Below are 25796 nucleotides of genomic sequence, written 5' to 3' on the forward strand. Positions count from 1 at the left end.
TTAGTCAGGTGTGGTGGTCGGCACCTGTAGTCCTAGCAACTTGGGAGGCTGAGGCAGGAGAATCGCTTGAACCTGGGTGGCGGAAGTTGCAGTGAGCCGAGAATACACCACTGGACTCCATCCTGGGTGACAGAATGAGACTCCATCTCAAATAATAATAATAATAATAATAATAATCTGTGCTTCCTGCTTAATTTCTAGTTTTGGTATTCCTGCTATCAGGCCCAACCTCTGTCCTTTGTGTTCACAGCTAAATTTGGTTTGTGTTTGGTCAGAGGATGGGAGAACAATAGTCAACCTCATCAGCAACTGAGAAATTCAGTCTATTCTGCCAACCTTGCTTATATCTTTTCATATAAATCTTGAAATTGCCTATTTCAAGTTTGATGGTCAGTGACTATTAAAGCCATTATTTGCTTTTTTAAAAGCCTGAACCTTGCTTTCCAGAATCTTCCACCTTTCAGATTATTTTAAATATCATCATTACTTTGAGAAAGGCAAACTTAACAAGGATGCATTAAGAAATATAAAGGTGTCATTGCCCAGGAGGCAAGAAAGCGAGGCAGAATGGTAATGAAATGAGAGAGCCCTTGCTTTGGTTTTATAAGATCTGGGTCTGAATCCTGGCAGTGTGTTCTTTCTAACTTTAGGCAATTCAAGAGCCCTAGAAACCTCATCTCTCTATCTAGTGTGGGAAAACGTGAAACAACTTTGGGCCATAGATTGCTCTATGCAAACTCAACATATGCAAACTCGTCTTATTAAAAAGTCTATCTCTAGTGGTTCCTATCGTTAGTCTTGTTTGGTTGGGTAGCTTCCAATTAATAACAGCCTCAAATGCTGGCTAATATTTGTTTAGCACTTCATGGCTTACAAAGTACTTCATTATTTTAACATTGTAGTATTGCTAATAATATCAAACTTTCTGTTATTACAATAAATGTTCCTTTTTTTACTTTATTATTCCATTACTTTATTACTGTTTTTCAGATGTACTGTGATCTACATTTTATGGATGAAAAAAAGATTCTAGGAGGATAAGGGATTTTGTCATGAAAGTTAGCTTCTAAATGATGGGGGGATTCATACGCACCTTTCGAAACTCCTAAACCCATGTTGTTTCCCCAAAGGCTTTGGTGGTCCTGACATTCAACATAATCAGAGTCTTATAAAAAGGCATGGCTTATCCAGCTCCTGGTTCCTCACTGTCTCCTCTGTCTCAAAATATTCTAGAAGAAACTTTACTCCCTGGGAATATACAGCTTTAGGATAGGTGCAGCTCCATTTCATACTCTGATTTTCATTCCTCATTTGAAAAGTTGAAGCGTAATTTCTTATAAGACTTTAGAAGTTGAAGTCAGAGCTGGATAAAGAAAATGTGGCACATATATGCCATGGAATACTATACAGCCATAAAAAGGGATGAGTTAATGTTCTTTTCAGGGACGTGGATAAAGCTAGAAGCCATCATCCTCAGCAAACTAACACAGGAACAGAAAACCAAACACCACATGTTCTCACTCATAAGTGAGAGTTGAACAATGAGAACACATGGACACAAGGAGGGGAACATCACATACCAGGGCCTGTCAGGGGCTGGGATGCTAGGGGATGGATAACATTAGGAGAAATACCTAATGTAGATGATGGGTTGATGGGTGCAGCAAACCACCATGGCACATGTATACCTATGTAACAAACCTGCAGGTTCTGCACATATATCCCAGAACTTAAAGTATAATAATAATAATAAAAAGAAATTGATTGAAAGAGCTGCAAATTTAATTATTTGAAAAGATTAAGTTGTGAATAGGAGTTATTTAAAGTGGAATAAAAATAGACATACCTTTTCTAATAATGTCTTTTTGTTTGGTTTGTTTCTTTGTGTTTGTTTTTTGTTGTTGTTTTGGTTTGGTTTGGTTTGGTTTGAGACAGAGTCTTGCTCTGTTGCCCAGGGTAAATTGCAATGGCATTAGCAGAACTCACTGCACCCTCAAGCTCCTGGGCTCAAGTGACCCTCCCTCCTCAGCCTCCTGAGTAGCTGAGACAATAAGCACATGCCACCATGCCTGGCTAACTTTTTAAATTTTTAGAAGGGATAGGGTCTTGCCTAGGCTGGTCTCAAACTCCTAGTCTCAAGTCATTCTCCTTCCTCAGCTTCCCAAAGTGTTGGGAGGCATGGGCCACTACACCTGGCTTCCATCTCTAAAATCATATATATATATGATTTTTATATATTTATATATATATTTTATATTTATATATATATCCAAAAGTTTCTTTTTTTTTGCACTTGGAGAGTTAAACCTTTTCCTAGCTAGGACATTTATCCATTTTTTTTATGTACTCAAATTTGAGTACATAATAAGTGTATATATTTGTGGAGTACATGAGATATTTTGATACAGGCATGCAATGCATAATAATCACATCAGGGTAAATGGGATATCCACCTTCTCTAGCATTTATCCTTTGTGTCATAAAAAATCCAATTATACTTTTAGTTGTTTTAAAATGTACAATTAAATTCTTAATGACTATCGTCACCCTGTTGTGCTATCAAATACTAGATCTTTTTTATTCTTTCTAATTTTTTATGCCCACTAACTATCCCCACTTCCCTCCCCCAGCCCTCCCACTACCCTTGCCAGCCTCTGGTAAGTATTATTCTACTCTCTATCTCCATGAATTCAATTGTTTTAACTTTTAGCTCCCACAAATAAGAGAGAACATGTGAAGTTTGTATTTCTGTGCCAGGCTTATTTCACTTAACACACTGACCTCCATTTCTGTTCATGTTCCTGCAAGTGACAGGATCTCATTATTTTTTATGGCTGAATAGTATTCCATTGTGTGTATGTACCCCATTTTCTTTATCCATTCATCTGTTGATGGACATTTAGGTGGCTTCTAAATCCTGGCTATTGTGAACAGTGCTGCAGCATGAGATTGTAGATACCTTTTGGATATACTAATTTCCTTTCTTTTGTGTGTATTCCTAGCAGTGAGATTGCTGGATTATATAGAAGCTCTATTTTTAGTTTTCTGAGGCACCTCCAAACTGTTCTCCATAGTAGTTATGCTAATTTACGTTCCCACCACCCGTGTACAAGGGTTCCCTTTTCTCCACATCCTCATTTGTTTTTTCCAGAAGACAGCATTTGCTATTACCTGTCTTTTGGATAAAAGCCATTTTAACTGAGGCGAAATGATATCTGATTGTAGTTTTCATTTGCATATCTCTGATGAGCAATGATGTTAAGCAGCTTTTCATATGCCTATTTGCCATTTGTATGTCTTTTGAGAAATGTCTATTCATATTTTTTGCCCAATTTTACATCAGATTCATTGATTTTTTTCCTATAGAGTTGTTTGAACTCCTTATATATTCTGGTTATTAATCTTTTGTCAAATGGATAGTTTGTAAATATGTTTCCCTTTCACTGGTTTTTGCCTTCACTTTGTTTGTTTCCTTTGCTGTGCAGATTAACTTGATGTAATCTCAGTTATCCGTGTTTGCTTTGGTTGTCTGTGTTTGTGGGGTGTTACTCAAAAAATCTTTGCCCAATCCAAAGAACATTCATCTTTGTCAAATGAGCTATAGAATTAATGTTTTTCCTGTTTTTATTTATTCATTTTATATTTATTTCTATTTTATATATTCATATAACAATATTTTTTTCATACTATCACTTTGAATATCATTTGTTTTCATCTTGCATTTTTCTCATTTTTCACTAAGGCCTAATTTACATGCAATGAGATACTCAGGTCATGAGTCGTCAGTTTTAGGAGATTTGGCAATTGCACGTATTACCCAAGAAAGTTCCCTTAAGTTCCCTTATTTCTCTTTCTATTCAAATCTGTCTGCCACCCTCAGAGGCAATGACTTTCTGACCTCTATCACCAGAAATTATTTCCATATGTTCTTTTAAATCAGATAAAAATCACACCATATTTATTTTTTGTATCTGGATTCTTTCATTTAATGTGCAGTTTTCTGAGATTCATCCATGTTGTTGTATTAGCAGTCTTCATCTTTTTGTTGTTTAGTATGCCACGAATATACCATAATTAATTTACCCATTTTTCTTTTTTATCACCATCTTATATAAGGGAAAAACATGGGAATACATGAACTGAATCTTTGGCTCAAATCCATCTTCTATCAGTTCTAAGGGCCTCAGGGTATCTGCCATGAGGGGCCCTGACACCAGCCTGGACTATCAGGAATGAACCTTTGCTTCTCACAGCAGTCATTTATTCCTCCACTTTTTCTACTCATGTCATGTGAAGTGGGAAGGGTGCTGGCCTGAGAGTTAGGAGACTCGAGTTCAAATGGCAGCTCTGCGCTGGCCTGACAGTGTAACTGGCCACTTCATCACCAGGACTTAATTTCTTCATCAGTAAAATGTTTGGTTTGGACTGAACAGTCCCTTTTTCATCTCTGACATCCTATGGTCCCTTAAAAATCCCTCCTCTGGGCCGGGCGCGGCGACTCACGCCTGTAATCCCAGCACTTTGGGAGGCCGAGGCGGGCGGATCACGAGGTCAGGAGGTTAAGACCATCCTGGCTAACAAGGTGAAACCCCGTCTCTACTAAAAGTACAACAAATTAGTCGCGCGTGGTGGCGGACGTCTGTAGTCCCAGTTACTCGGGAGGCTGAGGCAGGAGAATGGCGTGAACCCGGGAGGCGGAGCTTGCAGTGAGCCGAGATTGCACCACTGCACTCCAGCCTGGGCGACAGAGCGAGACTCCGTCTCAAAAAAAAAAAAAAAAAAAAAAAATCCTTCCTCTGGGTACCTCATCTTTTTCAGTTGCCCCTGCAGTCCCTCTCGTTTGCATTTCTGTGAGGAAGTATCCAAAGCATTGGATTACTTGAGATAATATTTCTGGTCCTCTTCCTCTCTCACACTCTACACTTTGCTTTTCTAGAATTGAAGCCTGGGGAAGAAATATTGTCTAAAGAGCTTGCTACAAGAAAATTTCCCTAAAAAGTGTTGGGTCTTAAAATTTCATCTCATTTTCAAGTTCTTAGAATACTGTTAATTTGCAAAGCTGATTATGGACGGCATACTTTATTATGCTTTTTATCATACTTCAAAATTGCACTATGGATTTGTTCTATCTTCCTCCCATGCTTAATTATTATTTTTGGTGGTACCTTCTAAACTGTTGACTTTCTTCCTTTCTGATTTGTAGTAGACGTTGTATAATCTGAGTTTAGGCAGAGATAGTGAAAGTGCTGGCCTGCCTGTATTTCAGCCAGTCCTGGGTTAATATTATTCATGTGGCAATGTCTGTTTTACTTTAAGACTCAGTGTATTTAATACTTCCTCTCCTCCTCTTTACAATACATAGAGAAAAGGCCTTTGAAACATAATTTCTCTCCCTATGGGAAATGCTTTCTATAAATTTTTCATTTTCAATACAAACTTTGCTTCACTTTACAAAACAGTATCTGTCCCTAGCATGAAAAAATACTGGAGGGATATGAACAGTAAAGGAGAATATTTTTCTAGCTTGTGTTAAGTCAATAATGTAGTGATTCCAAGGGAATTGAGAGGTTCGTGTATTTATTCATATATTAGTGAAAGATACAAAATTCTATCTCTAAGTAAAAATGAATTTGAGAAGTATCTACCATTTTTATTGTCCATCTCTTTGGACATACTCTTTGCAGCATAGTGGAGTGGAAGGAACATGGACTTACAGAATTAGGAATGCTAAATTTTTAATACTGGCCTGGCTACATTGCCTGGACTTTGGAAAAATCACTTAAGCTCTCTTAGCCTTAGTCTTTTTATCTGTAAACTGGGAATAATAATGCCAGTTTTTCAAGGTTGCATTGAGGATCTTAGATAATACATATAACATTCATGACACATGAAATACGAACCAATGAAGGTGCCAATACAATTACACCTTCATTAGGAGTTGTCATTTCTGCTACTTCTCATTAGAACATCAAAATTAGTTCCTTCAATCTTTACTGAGGCACAGAGCTTTAAACTCTAACTTTGAAACTTCCAAAATGAAGTGTGAAAGGCCTGAGGCCTTGTGAGTTTGAAAATGCAGTTCACACTTCATTTTAGAAGCTCCAAAATTTGTTACCAAATTGAGATTGGATTCAGGAAATCATATTTTAAAGCCTTGATGCATGCCATTTTCTAAAGAAGGACCTAGAAGGCCATAACCAGAATGCTTATTAAGTGACCACACTTTGTACTGCATTGCAGATAAATTATCTCTGTGTGGGGAGATGTGTCTTGAGATTCTGCGGTCAAGGCTCAGACAGCCCCAGAGCTGGAAACCTCAGAGCAGTTATGCCTCTGTCACTAAAAGATGGGGTTATGGGGGCTGGACAGAAAGCTTGAGAGAGATGAAAAGTTCAGTGGGCTTGAGGGAGAATTACTGAATTACAATAATATCCACACTGTAAAGTGAATTTTTACTTGCAAGAGACAGATTATTTATCTAGAATTTTAGAATGGGTCTCTTTTCAGGTCACTGTGTAGATTGCCTGTGATTTGTTCTCCTTGATTGAATGTGAGTGAGTGTGAAGCATATCTAAACAGGTCTCACAGCAAGTTTCTTTCATAAATCTCCTCTGGTATCTATGCTGTGTACCCTTGACAAGGAGAACACTGTTAATGGAGACAGTATGCACTGGAACTCAGAGCACTGACGTGGGAATTGGGAGCTCTCAGGTCTGTTGTTTCTGCCAGAGAATGACTCTGTGACCTTGGGACAAGTTTATTCACAAACAAGCTGAAGGAGATCATATTTGTCCTAGACCGAAAGCCTATCTGAGAAAGATGCTACATGACTACAAAGAGGTTATTATCGTTTCTTAGTTCAGGTAAGGAAAACACTAATAATTACTCCAAACTTCTAGACTTTGTCTTTGTCTTCTAAGCTTGCTTTCCCCTATGATGTCCAGTCTCTCCTAAACCAGATAAGGATTCACACTATTAATCTCAACAAAATCAATTATTTGCATTTGTGCTTTTACTAGGTCAGTCATTAGTCAATGAACGGTTATTGCACACCTACTCTTTGTGCAGACACTGTGCTAGTCAGGGGATGCAAAAGATTAGTCCGTCTTGGTCCCATCTCAAAGAACTCAAAATATGGTGGAGACAAGCATGTATACAAAACCAGAATACAGTACAATGAATACCACAGGAGTATACCTGCAAAAGTTATATGGGTGAAGCAAGAAGGATTAATTAGTTCTGCCTGAGAAGGACTAAATCAGGGAAGGCTTTGGAGAACAGGGCACATATGATTGGAGACTTTACTGGTTCAGTCAGCTATGTAAGTGAGAAGGATAACATGAAGGAGGTGCCAAGGGGAAGAAAGTATAAGATACGTGTAGAGGCCGGGTGCAGTGGTTCAAGCCTGTAATCCCAGCACTTTGGGAGGCCGAGGCGGGCAGATCACTTGAGGTCAGGGGTTCAAGACCAGCCTGGCCAACATAATGAAACCCCATCTCTAGTAAAAATACAAAAATTAGCCGGGCATGGTGGCGGGCACCTTTAGTCCCAGCTACTTGGGAGGCTGAGGCAGGAGAATTTTTTGAAACCAGGAGGCAGAGGTTGCAGTGAACCAAGATTGCACCACTACACTCCAGACTGGTTGACAGAGCAAGACTCCATCTCAAAAAAAAAAAAAAAGGAAAAGAAAAAAAGAAAAATTACATGTGGAGAACTGTAAGTAATCTTATCTGGCTAGAATATAGGGTACCATAGGGGAATGGCTGAGCATGGGTCAGAGTTGTAAACATCCTTACCATGCCAATGAGTTGGATTTCTCCAGAAGGCATAGAGAGATCTGTTTATAGTTTCTAGGTAAGAAAGAGTTTATGAACTTGCCTGTGTTTTAGAAATATGCTCTGACAGAATAGAAAAGGTGATCAACCAGAGTAGGACAGAGGCCACACACGTCTGCCCTCAGGTCAGATACCTATACATGTATTTTGTTTGATAGTCAAATGATTTTAATGTAAACTAGTTGCAAACATTTAAAATTTTGGAAATTTTACATAAAAATCTAGATTTTTCCAGCTTCTATTAAGAAGTAGAGTTCACAATATCTGCCTGGCAAGAAACAGCTGTTGCTGAGAAGTGTCTTCCACCTTCAGCTAGAGCATGCAGTCTGACATTTGCTTTTCTGGTTCTTGTGTTTGAGTGTGAGACTCCTGGAGTCAAGCAAACCCAGGGTCAGAAAGATCACTGGTGATGATGTTGCAGTTGTACTGTCAGGACTGATGAAAACCTAAACTAAGGTGGAAGCCTTGAGGAATGAAGAGGAGGGCAAGGATGGATTTGCTGATTGTTTAGATGTGTCATGGATGAAAGAGATGGAGAAATCAAAGAAGACTCTCAGGTTGTAACTTTAGGTAACTGGGTAGGATTCCCATGTAGTCAGAAACCCAGAAAGAAGAGACGGCTTTGGGAAGATGACAGTGTATTCAGTGTGGCTTTTTGTGGTTCAAGACTTTGGAAAATATTGATTAGACTGTTGAAAAGTACTTATAGGTCAGGAACCTGGTCAGAAAGTATTCTTCTAAAATAAGATGGTTGTTATGACCCAAGCAGTTGTAAAAATAACTTTTATTGTCTAACTCTCATAGTTTATCTTGAACTTTTAACAGGTTGTCAGGCAAATATCTGTTCTTGAAACCAGAAAAATAAGTCAAGAAATCGGGATATTTGAAATGCCTAGAGTGGGCTTATAACTGTAAATGATATTTCACAATGGAAAAGTAGAAACAGTCTTTAGCAGCCAACGTGAAATAACTGGGTAATGTTATTTAGTAGAATGCAAATTTGAAATGAGTGATAGCCATTATGGAGGATTTTGCTAGGAAAAAAAATAATAAAGTGAATGTAACACATGAAGCAGAGCTGGAACTAGGAAAAAGGAAGTCAGGCGCCTGGGGAACCAAATTAATGAGACTCCCCCTCTCAGGCACTTGTGGGACCCTGACAGTAAGCATCTCCTTAAGTACTGCTCCCATCCTCATCCTAGCCTTGAGTTTTTGCAAAAATATATGTTATAAATGTTTATGATTATATATCACAAACTGTTATTCTCAATTTTATGAAATTCCCTAGATATGATTACAATAGTCATTTGAGATTTATCATCTTATCTAATTGTTATGTATGTACCCATTGTGGGGTGATACAGGCAGAATAAACTGAATTTGAGACTTGTGGAAACTATAAGAGCCTCAAGTCTTGTCTTATGAGTCTCCGGGTGGGGCTGAACTGGCTGCGGCTCCAATGAGAGGCAATTGCTTGATCACTGTTTCCACCAGCATACTGCATGGAATGCGTCCCTCTCTGATGCGGATCCCACTGATATTGATGTCGCACTCTTGCTGATTTTGGTGGGCCAGTCAATAGCAGGGCAGCGTGTCAAGATGCTGGAGCAGGGAAGTCGTTTGTACTATTTTTCTCACTGGAGTCTTTTCCTTATGGCATGCCATTCAGTCTTAGAAAATGTGAGACCTGAAGTAGACTTTTGGCATCGTCTAGTCCAACCTCTTAGATACACAGATGTAAAAACTGAGGCACAGAGGAGGGGAATAACTTTGCTCAAATCAAAAAGTGTATTAAGGCTGGATGCAGTGGCTCACGCCTATAATCCCAGCACTTTGGGAGGCCGAGGTGGGCGGCTCACGAGGTCAAGAGATTGAGACCATCCTGGCCAACATGGTGAAACCCCGTCTCTACTAAAAGTACAAAAATTAGCCGGGCATGGTGGTGCACACTTGTAGTCCCAGCTACTCGGGAGGCTGAGGCGGGAGAATTGCTGGAGCCCAGGAGGCAGAGGTTGCAGTGAGCAGAGATCTCACCACTGTACTCCAGTCTGGTGACAGAAAGAGATTCCATCTCAAAAAAATAAAAAATAAAAAAAATAGGTTCAGGTTGTGGCAACAAGTAATAATGATTAAACATTGTTTAAATGATTAAACATTGTTTAATTAAATGATTAAACAATGCTTACTTCTCTGCCACTGAAGGAGGTAGAAGGCACAGCACCATGGTGAGCAAGGCCCAGCTTTCTGCTGTGTTACTCTGCCATGCTCAGCATGTGGCCGCTGTGGAGTGATGCCAGACGGCTGTGCCATTCCAGCGCACTGAGGACAGAGGGACCCTTTTCCTCTGAGGACACATCATTTCACCTTAATCCCTTTGGCCAGAACAAAGTTGCATAGCTGCAAGGACGGCTGGGAAATATATTTATTCTGGGCAGCCATGTACTTAGCTACAATTTGGAGGTTCTAAAGAAAGAAAGGAAGAGAATGGAAACAATTTTCAAGGCCTACCACAGCAAATTGATGCCATTTCTAGGACTAGTATCCTATTTCCTAACTCCTAGTAGAATGTTTTTTCTATACCGCAGATTTTTAATTCTCATAAAGATGTGATTTTTAATTAAGAAGCCTATAAGAACACTTTGAATATGTACAAATTCATTATTTTATATGTCCCTACTGGATGCAATGATTCCCCTTTGCTTAAGATCAATTTTTGTTTTTATTAATCCCTTGATGTATAGATAGGAGTCAGGCACACCTAAGTTTAATTTCTGCCTACCAACTTGTGACTTTGGGTCCATATGAATAAAAACTCTATGCTTTCATTTTGTTTCCTCCTCTCTAAAATAGTAACAACATGTCATCTTGGGGTTGTTTTAAAAATTAAATGGGATGATATTAATGAAAGAGCCTAGCCCAGTGTTTAATATTGAATAGGTAGATATCTAATGGTACAGATATCAGTTTCCTTCTTCTTTCTCCTCACTTCCTTAGGTTCTCTCCAACCTGAAGACAACATAAGTTTTTCACAGGTAATTACAAGGTATTTAAATCCTTGACAAAATTATTTTCTGGCTATCTGTAGCGGATATGTCTAGATACATAGTCTGTTCATTTTAAAAGATGAGGAGGTTCTGACACAATCAGAGAACTTTTTAAAAGTTATGGATGCCTGAGCCCCAGCCCCAGAGATAATGATTAAACAGGCCTAGAGGTTGTTAGTTTTTGAATGAGGTTTTTAGTTTTTATCTGCCTGAGTGAGTCTGATGTGCTATTGTGTTTTACACAGATCAATATGATGGTAGAATGAAGCAGAGAAAACGGGGAAGCTGAGAGGTCACTTAGGCAGGTATTGTGATTATCTAAGTGAGAGATGATAGAATAATATGGTAATAGATGGAATTAAAATATTTAGTGGGCAAAATTAATAGGACTTGATACCTGATGAGACATAGGAAAAATAAATGTAATACATCTTTCAACACTAGCAAAACTATAGCTCTTGAAATTTATCTGACCTGAACTAATTGGTTTGGGGTAAAGGACAGGAGAAATTATGATACGTAAAATATATTAATATTTAGAAAATTTTTCTAACATTATTAATATATAGAAAAGTCTTAATTATCTGGAATACTGAGCCAAACTCAACAAGATAAAATCTAAGAGGGTCAAGTCAAATTTCAATCTTATCTTTAAAAGTTAGCTATACAAGTACATCATATAAATGTCATTTACTTTGATAGCTGTTTATGTTTTTTAAAAAAAGAAAGAAAACAAGACTTGTAGAGAAGATAGCCTGGCCACAAGATCAATGATAATAATAATAATGTAGGACCACAGAAAAGTAGATGAAATCTTGGCCTGCATTCATCTAAAAATGAGCATGCAGAACAGGGAAGCAGCAGTGCCTGGAGTGCTGAGTTCAGTTCTGGGCCCCACATGTTGAAGGGAACCTGGATAAAGTAGAACTTGGGCAGACAAGGGTGCTTGGGAGAGTGAGGTGCCAGAAATTTCTCATAAGGAATGATGGAAGGTATCCCTTTATTCCAATAAAGAGCAGACTAAGGAAAGGCAATGTTTCCAGTGCTCTTTAGGGCTGTTAAATTGAAAAGGCAACAGATTTGTCTGGAGAGGACAGAAGTAGGGCCAGTGGGGAAGAAGATTTATGTCAAAATAAGAAAGCTCTAACAATTAGACCTACCAGTGGAATGAACGAACCAAGAGAGTGAGCTGTCCCTGGACGTGGTATAAGCAGCCTCAGGGGCTGGAAAAACACTGACTGACTGAGAATGTTGTAGAGGGAATTTATGGATCAGGTTGATTGGGGAAAATAGCCCCGAAGGTTCTCCTCACTCTGACATCACTCTATGATTCTATATGAAGTTCTAGCTTTTTAATAGTTTCTTTGTATAATTAAATAATTTGTCTTTATTGATTGAGAACTAATCATTAAAAAAGCTACTGTCTTTTCACATCTAGAGATGATAAGAATAATACTACATGCTTTTGAAGAAAAGGAATTTTATACAAATAATCCCATACCAGTGTATTACGCTTTCGCAGGGATAATCAAGAGCTTGCAAAATTTGAAACCACATTTTCCCCTGTATGGAGGAGGAAAGTCTATGTTGCATCTGTACTTTATGGCTTGGGCATTATTATTGCTCATATGCCCTAGGATTTTTAATAAACCTAACCAGCTTCATGAAATTACACTGCATTAATTCCACATGGTCATGTCCAAAATTTAATATTCATTCATTTATTCAAGTATTTATTCAACAAACAATCCCTAATATATTTCATGTGTTATTGTCAGTGCTAGAAACATCAATTTAAAAATGTTTAAATCCTAGTCTTCGAAGAGTTTATAATTAAATATAAAAATGTTGTCTATGTGTCAATTATTGTAGCTCCAAATACCTATTTACTCCAAAAATTAGTGTCTGAAAAGAACAATCATTTATTATCTCTTACAGTTTGGTGGGTCAGAAATTTGATAGCATCTTGGGCCAGGCGTGGTGGCTCATGCCTTTAATCCAGGCACACTGGGAGGCCGAGGCAGGCAGATCACTTGAGGCCGGGGAGTTCCAGACCAGCCTGGCTAACATGGCGAAAACCTGTCTCTACTAAAAATACAAAAATTAGCCAGGCATGATGGCACATGCTTGTAGTCCCAGCTACTTGGGAGGCTGAGGCATGAGAATCACTTGAGCCCAAGAGGCAGAGGTTGCAGTGAGCTGAGATCACGCCACTGCACTGTAGTCTGGGGGACGGAGCAAGACTCCGTCTCAAAAAAGACAAAAAGAAAGAAAGAAATTTGATTGCGTCTCAAGTGGGCAAGTTTGGCTTGGGGTCTTTCATGAGGTTTCTGGTGTGAGGTCTCTCAAAGGTTGCTTCTCCTACACCTGGTCGAGGAGTGTTTGAACAGCTAGTCTGGAACAACCTGGGGTTTTCAGGTGTCTCCCTCTATCTGCATGTGGTCTCTCCAGCTTTGGGATAACCTAACTTCTTACATGGTAACTGCTATAGTTTGAATGTGTCCTTTAAAGTTAATGCATTGGAAACTTAATTCCCAATGCAACAGTGTTGAGCAGTGTGGTATAATAAGAGATGATTAGGTTGTGAGGGCTCTCCCCTTATGAATGGATTCATCAATCCATTCAAAACCATTATTTTGAAAGTAGGTTAGTTATTGAGAGAGTAGGATGTTATAAAGTGAGTTTGACTCCCTCTTGCTCTCTTGCTGTCATCTTCTCTTGTCCTTCTGCCTTCTGCCCTGGAATAACACAGTATGAAGGTGCTCACCAGATGCTGGCACCATGATCTTGGACTTCCCACCCTCCATTACCATGAACCAAGTAAATTTATGTTGTTTAAAAGTGACACAGTCAGTGGTACTGTATTATAGCAACACAAAGCAAACTAAGATAGCAACTGAGGACTCCAAAGGTATGTATTTCAAGAGAAAACTGTATCACATTTTAAGATTAGCATTAGGAGGGCTGGACGTGGTGGCTCACTCCTGTAACCCTAGCACTTTGGGAGGCCGAGGCAGGTAGATCACCTGAGGTCAGCAGTTCGATACCAGCCTGGCCAAACATGGTGAAACCCCATCTCTACTAAAAATACAAAAAAAAAAAAAAAAAAAAATTGTGAGCGCAGTGGCGAGCGCCTGTAATCCCAGCTACTCAGGAGGCTGAGGCAGGAGAATCTCTTGAACCTGGGATGTGGAGGTTGCAGTGAGCCGAGATTGTGCCAGTGCACTACAGACTGGGCAAAAAGAGAGAGACTCTATCTCAAAAAAAAAAAAAGATTAGCGTTAGAAGTCAGGCAGCATCACTGCTATGACATTCTCTTGGCCAGGCAGTTGCATGGGTTCTTCCAAGACCTTACCTCTTAATGGTGGACTGTTAGTATCACATTGTGAGATGGGATGTGTTTTGGTGTAGTCATCTTTGAAAATTACAACTTGCCATAGCTTATGAACAGATAACACTATACTTGGGTTCTCTGCTATGGTGCTGTGAAAGAACAGAAGAGGAGAGTGATTAACAAAAGAGGTAACATTCACATATCATGGGCCATATAATTTGATGTATTTAACTTGTTAAGAAAATATGTTCAAGGCAGGGGCAATGGCAGAAGGAAAGGCATGAAAGAATAATGAGCACAAAGTGTTTACAAGCTTGAGTTGACAGGAACAAAGACTGAGCTGTGGGAGAGGTGACAGGCTAGGTGCCTAGACAGGGGAGGTAGGACAGTATCCTGAAGGGCCTTGAACATCAAGTTAAAACATTTGGCTTTGGGGAGCAATCACTGGCTTTAGAGCACAGGCATATGAACTGATCGTCTTTGGTAATCTCTTCCATCTACAATCTTTCTTTCCTTTGATAGTAAACATATCATCTCTGTTAAAGTTTGCTTCCTAGCTTAAACTGAACACAGACTCCAAACCATTGAAGCACTTTAGATTTTTTCTTTTTTTTTCCCCCTTTTTTTTTACTCACCACAAACAACTCTAGAATGGCATGCATTTGAACAAACCAAAAGTGATTTCACTCTTCTAATTTTCAGTGCTTTTTGGCTAAATGCAGAGTGAGAAATTCATACCTTTTTCAAGCAGTGTGGGTTCTTTTTCCCAATTTCTGTCATCCATCTGGTTCTCTGGAGGTCTTGGAATCCAGGAAAGTGTTAGTTCACTGTGCTGAAATCCAAAAAAGACTGCTAAACTGTGAAAGAAAATTTGCATTCCAGAGACACTGAAAGAGTTAGTCCACCACCCTTTTGCAACAGCAAGGAGAAAACATCTGTATTTCCTGCCTCCTTGTCTTTAAGCAGTTATAGAATGGAAAACCCTGTACTCCCTTGCTGTGCATTTCATACCTAGTTAATCTAAATCACTTTTGGCAGGGTGGGGGAGGAATCAAAACATGGAATTATTTTATTTCTAGTGTCAGAAAATATTACAGCCAAGATACTGTTTAAGGGAAGCAAATTACTTCACCAGCTTCCTTCTGAGCTCCTCATGAGGTTTAATTCTCATGAATGGGTCCTAGAGCTGGCATTTGACATACACATCAGCAGTGTTCTCTTCGGAAGGAAACCACACAGTCACCATGATGTAGGCATGTCTTTATGGCCTTCCTAAGTCATGTGCTGTCTTTTGTCTTCCATTGGCAGAAATACAATTAGAAGGCCTTGTTCACAACAGAAGCCAAATGATTGCCAAATCTGTTCAACTGATCTCTAGAGAATTGAAGTTAGCTCATGGCCCTCTGGCTGTTCTCTTTGCCACTCCCAGGAGTTACAGGCTTAAAGTTATCCCTTTCTTTTGAAAGAGGATCAAGTTTGGTTCAAAGAAGCTTTTCTATCATCCCCAGGAGTACAAAGAGAGCCCTTCCATGACCCTAGTTGTTTGGCTTAGACCACTTATAGCTTACTGTAATTTAGGAAGTAATTGTAATTCATAAAGCCAGGTAGATAATAAACATCTTGGCAGGGTTGAGTTTCAGGCAACTCTGAAGGGAACCAACATGTGAGTGGAATGGTATTGGGAACATTTCTAGTCTCTGCTTGCAGATCTTGATTCTAATGGATGACTCAAATTGGTTTAATTCTGATCTGAAATGCGCAGGCAGGCAGTCATTACTGTGTATACACATAGCTGAAAATATCATCGCTTAAGCACGGGTTTTAGACATTCTCCTGGATGAGTTAGTTACCCATGGTAGACAAATACTGTAAGTAAAAAGAGCATTCTCCTAATTCCTATGTTGTGTGATTAGCTTCAGATCATTTATATTCCTAGAGAAATACGTAGCACTATTTTTTCTTTAAGAAATGTATTCTTGCTGAGGTAGAATAAAGAACACAAAAATTGTAAGAGGCCTTAGATTTTAGGTTATTTAATGTCATTTAATTTTGTATTCAACCAATACTTATTGATTGCCTGTTATGTCTTAAGCGCTGCTGCAGAGGCTGCAAATGCAGTAGTGTCTTGAACAAACTAGTGTGAAGATGAACAATAAGCATGGTAGAAGCATAGTAGCAACTAAATTCATGAAGTGATATCAGATAGTGATAAGGACTATGAAGAAAGCAACAGGATGAAGAGACAGAGTCTGGCTCTGGAGAGGGGGCTACTGAAATAGTGTGATGATGCAGGCCATCTAAGGATAGTAATGAAATTTGGGATATGTCTATAGGAGTAGATGCTGTTGGATGAATCTTTGGAGGACTCCCAAATGATTGTTCATTCATTTACTTACTAAAATATTTACTGAGCTCCTTCTCTGTGCCCCAGGCATTGTTCTGGAAACTGAGGGTGATGCTTTGAACAAGACAAAGAACCATGCCCTATTGAAGCTTTTGTTCAGTCCTCAAATCACTCCATTTCAAGGGACCAAAAGGCCTACTAACTTAATTTCCTTATTTTATAGCTGACGGAATTTAGGCCCAGGGAGGAAATGCTTTGTACAAAACTCACTGCTGGTGGCTAACGTTGGCAAGACTAGAATACAGACCTTGATTTCTGCTTTATTTCTCCTTGCCACTGAGCCATATACAGTCTCTGTAAACATCTATGTCAGCAATTCTAGTTTAGTGCTGGGGTTAGTCGGCACTGTGACCCAAAGATAAGTCTTTTTCTCTATCAAGGCCTCGTGTCTACTCTTAATAAAGGTAACAGAATTGAGGGTTGTTAAGATGGGGCTTCACAGGCGCAGGTACCAGGGGCTTTGTTGGACCTTGATTACAGTTAAGTCAAGAAAATGGACCTTGCCAAGTATAACTGCCGCAAACTAGACAGAGAACTCTATGAGACTTCTCATTGGCTCATAGACTTCTCTGTACACACTCTAAATGCATGGTATGTAATTACTCCATCACTTGATAGGCGTTCCAGGTATGTAAACTAAATAAGATACATGGCAAGAAAAATTACCTGTTGAAAACAAAACAACAAAAACAAAATAATCTGTATTTTTTCAAACTCAATATTCAATATTCAAGGGAGTGTGGGTACTTGTGTTATATTTTATACTTGTCTACTTCTCTCCAGTAATAAGAATGATAGAAGTTGGCTCAGTTGATTAGTCAGAGGCTGTTGAACCAAGATATGGGGTCGATCCTTCTGTGTAACAGTAATTCTCTCCAGCAAAAAGAGTTTTATAACAATATCTTTATATCTATTTACATTCTTAAAGAGTGCTTCTCCCATTTCTTATCATATTTACTTCTCAAAATTCTGGAAGATTGTTAAGGCAGAATACTTAGTATCCCATTCTATAGATGAGAAAATTGACACCCATGTAGTTTATGGAATTTTGTTCAAGGTGCTGTGAAATTCCAGCTACTCTGGAAATTCACTGCCTCAGTGAAACTGGTCTAAGTGTCGGTTAATAGCCTCTATTTATAGGTTGCTGATAGTAGGAATTATGAAAGCTGGACCTAAGGCTTCCTAATGTGAGGCTTTGGATAGGATTATCTCCTCTGAGCTCTTAGCCAGAGGGCCCCCATATTTATCAGTGTGCAACAATCTTGTTTTGCACAAAACCCAAGTAATGTAACATACTCAGCTTAACAATTTTTCATTGGCTATGTAAGTAATTATGTTAATTTTATCATATTCTTATTGTTAAGTGGGCCAGAACACCAGAGAGATGCGTTGGTGTTCCAAAAAGGACTTAGTGTGGGGTTGGGAGAAGAGCACTGCATGGAAACCATGTCATCTGCGTCCTGGACTTTTCACAGAATAGTTTACCACATTGGGCAAATATACCACAATAGCCAAACATACCACAATAGGCAAACCAGCTTCGCAGAATGCAGTGTCCTAGTATGTGAGGTGAGACAGTTGGACAAGATGATTCTGGGAATTTTTCAAGCTCAACTAAACTATGTATTTATGAAAGGCTATGGGAAATCTGCATGCTAAAGATTATTAACTGCATTCTGAATAATTGCCTTTATATAGAATAAGGGAGAAAGATATCTGAGAAACTTGTTAATTGGAGGACAGTGTGAAGTAGAAGAATGAGCCTTTCTCTTTGTACTTTAGAAAACACAGGTTCAAATCCTGGCTGCATTTATAGCTGTGTGGCATGTAATGCAGAAAAGAATTCTACCATTCTACCTCCTATACCATATTGCGCTGGAGATTAGATGGGCTCCTGTTTGTGTACATTGAGTAAACTTTAAGGATTGTACCAAATCAAAGTATCAGTTATTATTTTTGGTGTATAAAGGAATATAAATTACTTTTATGAAGATTTAAGAAATGTATGGATTTGGGGTATAATAAGGTTTACGTAGAAGAAGAGCTTTTTCACGAAATTCCCAGGAAAGCAGGGGCAAACTCACTTAGAAATCTAGAAGCCCATTTTATATTATGACATTATCCAATTATCCCAGAGTATCATATACACAATTCCTTAGATAATCCATTTGTTAAAAGGACAGATATAAAATATGGGAGAATTAATGGTGAAGGGAAAAAATTATAGAAATACAGTGCTTCAGTGTGGTAGTTACATTAAATGATCAAAGGATGACAAGTTAATTGAATAAATGTCTTAGCCCCTTGAAATTTATATAGGGAATTTATAAAACTAACATTTATTATATATTCAGGACTGGGTTCTCACTTTGATAATATGTGAACTCATTTAAACCTCACAACACTGCAATGTAGACATTTCAGTCTACAGAAACCAAAGGCCAGAAAGGTCAAGAAAATTGCCTAGCTCTTTGAACCCAGATCACCTTTTTCCTGATGTTTCACTAATTCTCTTACTATAATATGGCAGACCTTCTTTGATGTCTGAGTTAATAAATCTTCACATGACTTATGTTGTAAAGGCAAAATCTATCATTTGACTTGTCTCGGAAGGAAAGGAACTCAATTCTTTTCTTTCTCTCTCACCATAGTCTTAGCCTTCTCTGATGTGTTCATTATGCCCATGGCATGAAGGTCTGACCCACAGTCATCAGCTCTTACTCCCCTTCCCCCTGCCCCACATTTTTCAAGGATCAGAACACATTCAAAAGAAGTGTTTTGGAAGACCTAGCATGCCACATGGGTTATGCATTTTAAAGTAAAATATTACCTCTCCGGGCATTAAGGTATAAATAAACTAAATGTTCTATAATTGAGATTTTCTTTTCTGATTTACTAAAGCTCAGATCACAATCCTAACCCTAGTGCTTAAGAATAAAAAACAGGGCATAATTTACTTTGTAAAGAATGTGCTTTATAGCTCATGGCAAAATTGAATTGAACGGCCTAATTGCCGTGATCTTTTTGTTCTTTCTGTTGGCTTTTTCCTTGTGGTTTTAGGGCATATTTCTCAATTTTAAAGCCAGTTTATGTAGTCCAAATACAAACAGAAAATTTTGTAAGAAAATTGTATTTCTAAATTTTATTTTAATAGTAGCACATAGGTTTTATCTGTGCTTGTTAAAACATGGATGTTCGGCCGGGCGTGGTGGCTCACGCTTGTAATCCCAGCACTTTGGGAGGCCGAGGCGGGCAGATCACCTGAGGTCAGGAGTTTAAGACCAGCCTGGCCAACATGGTGAAACCCTGTCTCTGTTAAAAATAAAAAATTAGCTGGGTGTGGTGGTGTGCATCTGTAGTCCCAGATACTCAAGAGGCTGAGGCAGGAGAATCGCTTGAACCTGGGAGGCAGAAGTTGCAGTGAGCCGAGATCACGCCACTGCACTCCAGCCTGGGGGACACAGTGAGACTCTGTCTTTAAACAAAAAATAAAAAACAAAAACGGATGTTCATGTCTAGCAATGTTGAGTTCCCCTTCACCAGTGCTGCTCAATACACAGATTTTGTTAACAATATTCTTCCTGTGAAATGAATTTGTTTCAGTGCAGGCTTAACTGCGACTCCTGTAAGAGTATTAGATATAAAGACTCTTGTTATAGCACAACATTAATTCCAAAGTGGGTTAAAATAATTTTTTTTCAAGTGCCAAATCCAATCCCAACTAGAATAGATTCTTAGAGTCATAGACCACCACCATACTGCCTGCTCTCTCACCATTCATAAGTAATTACTCTCTTCTCTGCGTTCCCATCATTCATTACTCGTGCCTCAATGATAGCAATTTGTCATGCCCTTTGCCTCAAATCAGTTATTAATAATTGTGTCCACCTGTCTCACTGCATTGAGAACCTTTGAGGGCAAGGATGGCATCTTTATCTTCCACCTCTTCCTCTGTACATGCCAGGCTGTTGAACGCTTTGTTCCGCTCTTTAGGCTTTCTGCAATATTAGAGTAAGTGACGAGGCAGCTCTGTTCTTTAGAGAGGCATATGAGAAGTTTGTTTAAAGAGAGTTTATAAGAAAACTGAGGCAATAGATGCAAAAAGTTATGCTCCAAAAGGTTAACAAAAAAAGTTGAAATTATTTTACTGAATTTTCAGTTATGTGTTTCATAGCTGTCATCTTCAGAGGTAGGGGGGTGTGTCATGACATCAAAAAAATACAATTTAGAGATTTGATGCTATCTATTAAATTGTTTCAAAACTTTTCCTATCTATCAGGAAAACCTTCATCTGTAAAAGAGGAATTTTGATTCTAATTGAAAAATCACAGTCATAGGGGTGGGATGCTAGTAAGCTTGAGATTATTATTTTCAGTCTGTTTTAAAACACACATTACATGCAGATACAAATATCGACTTAGATTAAGATATAGGCAAAGGACTTTAGAAAGAGCAAGAGAAATGTTAATAAAAAGTGCGTGTCTCACAGGAAGGCAGAGCTGTTGGAAGGTTATCTAGTATAGGGTCATTAGAACTACCAAGGTAAAATGATATCTTCACCTGCAAAGGAAACCCAAAAGTACTGCCATCATTTGGGAAGCAATCTTGATGACCAGAATCAAGGTATAGAATAAGTTTTTATTCCATAATTAAGTTAGGCAATAGCAGTATTTTGAGTTCAAATAATGGCACTGGCATTTCAAGAGAAATTGGCTGAGTCATAGCCCCGCTCCTTTACTGTACCACATTGCCATTCTGTTGGGAACACCTACACTTGAGCTGTACTTCCCAACCTTTTTTACATCCCAGTTCATGTGGAAAATGATGGCATTCATTCAGCACACAGAGTAAGTGGATGAGATCTCTCCTGTCCCGAGGCAACCACTCAGGAACTCTGGACACCTCTGGTCCCTCTGAATCCTCCGAAATATGGTGCACCCGGAACCCACTTGAAGCACACTGTGTGTTAACCTGCCAGTTGAGAAATTCTAGACTGGAGAATTGTTTTGCATGGTTAAATAGAAAAGTAAAAACTTATTTTATATAAAGTACTTACCTGGACTTTATTAATTCATTAACTAACTGATATTTGTGGAGCATTAATTTTATGCAAGCATACGGTTGTCGATGCTTGGGATCCAATGATGAGTTTTCTTTTGTCCTGTAGGAGTTTAGGAGACAAACTGCCTTAAGATCTTAACATGTTTTCTCTATTTATTTGCATGTAACTTGCAGATAGCAAGCCTGAATGTCTCCTTTCTACTTGAAATACAGTGTGTGTCTACTGATATACAGATTCCATATAATGTGATATAGCAGAGAGAGTCTCTATGGGACAGAGAATTAGGAGACCTGTATTGTAACTCCAAATCTGTCACTAGCTGTGTTCTCTATCTATACCTTAGTTTCTTGAATCCAGCAGTTGGACTAGAATCATGGTTTTCAGATAGTACAGGTTCCATCCCTTGATGCCCTTCAGCCAGAAGTGATTTTGGGCTCTTTAATATGTGCTTTTTTGATAAATTGTTTCCTGAAGAAAGGATTATGGGTGAATGGCCAAGTAAAAGAAGTTGAAAAATTCCTGGGCTAGTGTAATCTCTAAAGACTTTTCAAGACTGAATGTCTTCTAACTCTCTCTTTTTTTCCTTTTGTTCTTATCTCAACAAGACCTAAACTATCTAGATCATGAGATGTCACTCCTTCTCTTTCCAGGAGTCTTTACTGTTTCACGATATTGTTTTTGTACCTAAAAAAGGTAAAGATGAATATAAGATCACATTTTAATTTTTTTTTTTTTTTTTGAGATGGAGTTTCGCTCTGTCGCCCAGGCTGGAGTGCAGTGGCGCAGTCTCGGCTCACTGCAAGCTCCGCCTCCCGGGTTCACGCCATTCTCCTGCCTCAGCCTCTCCGAGTAGCTGGGACTACAGGCGCCCGCCACCACGCCCGGCTAATTTCTTTTTTGTATTTTTAGTAGAGACGGGGTTTCACTGTGGTCTCGATCTCCTGACCTCATGATCCGCCCGCCTCGGCCTCCCAAAGTGCTGGGATTACAAGCGTGAGCCACCGCGCCCGGCCACATTTTAATTTTATAAAATGAAAATGTTAACATTTCCAAATGGCAGTAATCACTTTATAGTCTTCTGAATCTTCAATTACTTATGTAAATGAAGACTGTATATCTTGATTTTAAATACTCAAAATTGAACACTTACATATACCTATGTAATATGTAAATAATGGTAATATTCCCTTCTTTATCATCTCATTAGTAGTTCATGTTTATGTTACCTATATGCTTCATTTATATTCATATGATTCTTTAGCTCTTCTGCCTGTGAGTTACTAGTTATTTATACAATATCCAAAGATAGAAAAAAATACTACCCCATTGTATCTCTGACTTAAAAACAGTTGCATTTGGGAATTTTCTGTACAAAGTTGATTTGTGATTTAATTCTTAGTTTCACTGAGTTTTTTTTTGTTTTTAGTCACAGTTGTATTGCCAACATTTCAGAAAAGTTTATAAGCTGTGACTTTTAGCAACAGAATTTGCTTTTTTCTGCTACTCTTATGTCTTTTCACTTTAACCATACTTTCATTGGAGTAGCCTAAAACATTTTTTTATGGAAAAAAAATCCTCAAACAGTGCCTGCTGCAAAATGAATAAAATTTGGATTCTTCATTCAGCTTTGGCCAAAGGCCTTCCACAGCTGGTTACCAATTACTTACTGTGTGTCATGAACTTTGTAGTCCCTGGGCAAGGATGCTTACTATTGTGGATACTGTAGATAGAGTGTACAATAGGAACAGGAAGTATAAGAAGTATAGGAACTTCCTATACTTTCCCACAGGTGTTGATTGCAAGGACACTTCTTGATAACTAACTGTGTGCAAATCTGTTTCAGAACTTGTTTCCTAGGAAACACAACCTCAGACTATGGCTTCATGGGAGGAGGGAGGAGTGATTGCAGTTTAGTCATAGAGGTTGACATAAACCACTAAATCAAGTACATTGTGTTCAGTGTCATAGGGGAAGCATAATACAATCCTATGGGAGTGGAAGAAGTTACTTACTTTTCTTGGAATACAACAGAAAAAGATTTAGGAAAGATTTTTCAGAAGAGGTGACATTTGAGTTTCACTTTGAAGAATGAGTAGGCATTCTCTAAGCAAAGTAGAGTATAAGATAGTCTGGGCTTGTAAAAGAGTGTTGCTTATTAAAGATGTGGCAGAAAGCTCAGTGTGGCAGCTGGGAGGAGGAGTCCATGGGACAGCGCATCACAAACCTATGAACTGGAAGGTCTTTTTCTTTAAACCGGTATCAATCTGGCAACCTACTAGACAAAAAAAAAGAAAGGAAGGAAGGAAGGAAGGAAGGAAGGAAAAGAAAGAAAGAAAAGAAAGAAAGAAAGAAAGAAAGAAAGAAAGAAAGAAAGAAAGAAAGAAAGAAAGAAAGAGATTTGAATTGGCATATTTAGAGACATCCCTCTTTCACTTATTTGCTTAAAGACTTTCTTTTTTTTCCAAAACCGTTTTATTTGTCAACCATCTCATGTCATGGGTTCCGATGAATCCAATATTTGTATGAAGCATGCGTCTTTTTGTCTGGCTTTAAAATAATCATCTATAACACAAAAATATCCTTCTATGATGCTTATAATTTTACCATTAGCAATTTCTAGAATTATCAGTGGAGGTGCATAATAAAGGTAATATAGTCCAGGTTCCTAGCAAATGAATGCCCCTTTCAAACCTCTGATAAGGGGTTATCCAGTTGTTTTTGTATATTTCTGATCATGTAAACATGCATATTTTTCTGTTGCTGTTAATACTGATTTATCACAGATCAATAAAATTACAGAGTTTGAATTAATCATCATTTTTCAAATGAGAAAACTGAGTTCGAAGGAATAAATTCTTTACCCAATGTCATACAGCAGATTTTGACAAAGCCAGAAGGATAATTCACATTCTTCACCTAGCAACTTTCCTTTTTCATGGCCACATAATGAAGTCCTTAGCTCCCTCTCTGCATTATTAGGAGTCAGATAACTGGGGTTCCAGTCCCACCTCTGCGTCTCATGCTCTCCACAGCTTAGGTCCAGCAGATCCATTCTCAAAGTCTGTCTGCTCACCTGTGGAATGAGAGCCTGGGCTAAGGGAACTCCCAGCCCCCTCCTCCCTGACACTGAGTTTTTCCTTTCTCGAAGGCTACTAGTAGGCCCCACTGGAGACTAAAAGGGGAAGATTGCAGTAAAAGGCGCAGGCCGGCGAAGAATAACATGTCCTTCTACATCATTCACTAGCCTAGGATGCCAGTCAACTGCATTCTTGGAACCTTTATTTTCCAATTTGGGGACATTTTGCAATAGGCTGATTTTAATCACATTTTATACTTTTTTTCCTTTGTTGCAGAAATGTTTGTGTTACCTGTTCTTTGAATGCAGCATCTATAGACCACAAGGTCTTTCCATAGGAACTGAGCCTGTTATATTGCTGCTAGTTTTGAGTAAATGAACTGAATCTTGCAGCCAAGCCTCAGTGCAAACAAAAACATTTTCTGGTCAAACATTTTCTGGTTATTCAACTCCATTACAGGGCTGACTAAAAAAAAAAAAAAAAAAGGTAAAAACCCACAAAGGAGCAAAACATAAGTCCTGGGAAGACAATTTCCAGCCACATTAGCTCAGATTGTCAGGGTAGAAAAGAACCAGGCCCTCATTCTTCAAACCATCATCATCTCCAAACTCTTACCCTGTGCTCTTCTGCTATTTTAATTTCACCACTTCAAAATGGGAAAAACAAATAGGTTAATAGTTTCCATGCGTTTAGACTGTGACCAGAGGCATACAAAGCAATTTCAGAACCTCAGGCAACCACAGCTTTGAGGGAAGGATGATGATGGATTTACCAATTCATCTTGGGATGGATTCCAGAGTTAAGGGAGTCAGGCCAGCACTGTGCTGCCAGAGTGGGATATAAACAATATTCTTTCTTCATTCTTTTTGCACACATTCATCTCAGGCTTATTTCTATTTCAGACAGTATACTGGGTGCATTATAGGACAGAGAAATACATTCTTAAGACATAGTCTCTGCCCCTAATGAAATTAAAGTCTGCTAGAGGAAATAGACATATGCACAAATAATTTAAATAAAGTGCACACTTAAAGTATTGT

General features: G+C 38.6%; 1 protein-coding gene and 1 long non-coding RNA gene across 4 annotated transcripts in view; both read left to right on the forward strand.

The window, feature by feature from the left end:
* The window catches only part of LPP (LIM domain containing preferred translocation partner in lipoma), a 722568-nt gene that overhangs the window by 686669 nt on the left and 10103 nt on the right, over positions 1 to 25796 (forward strand). The gene's annotated exons all lie outside the window — the stretch shown is intronic.
* Positions 6712 to 11227, forward strand: LOC131380979 (uncharacterized). Its single transcript, XR_009209342.1, has 3 exons — positions 6712 to 6863; positions 10830 to 10867; positions 11125 to 11227. It is a non-coding gene; the product is annotated as an uncharacterized LOC131380979 (long non-coding RNA).

The sequence above is a fragment of the Hylobates moloch genome, unplaced genomic scaffold (assembly GCF_009828535.3).
Source record: "Hylobates moloch isolate HMO894 unplaced genomic scaffold, HMol_V3 SCAFFOLD_13, whole genome shotgun sequence".
In the NCBI taxonomy this organism is placed as follows: Eukaryota; Metazoa; Chordata; class Mammalia; order Primates; family Hylobatidae; genus Hylobates; species Hylobates moloch.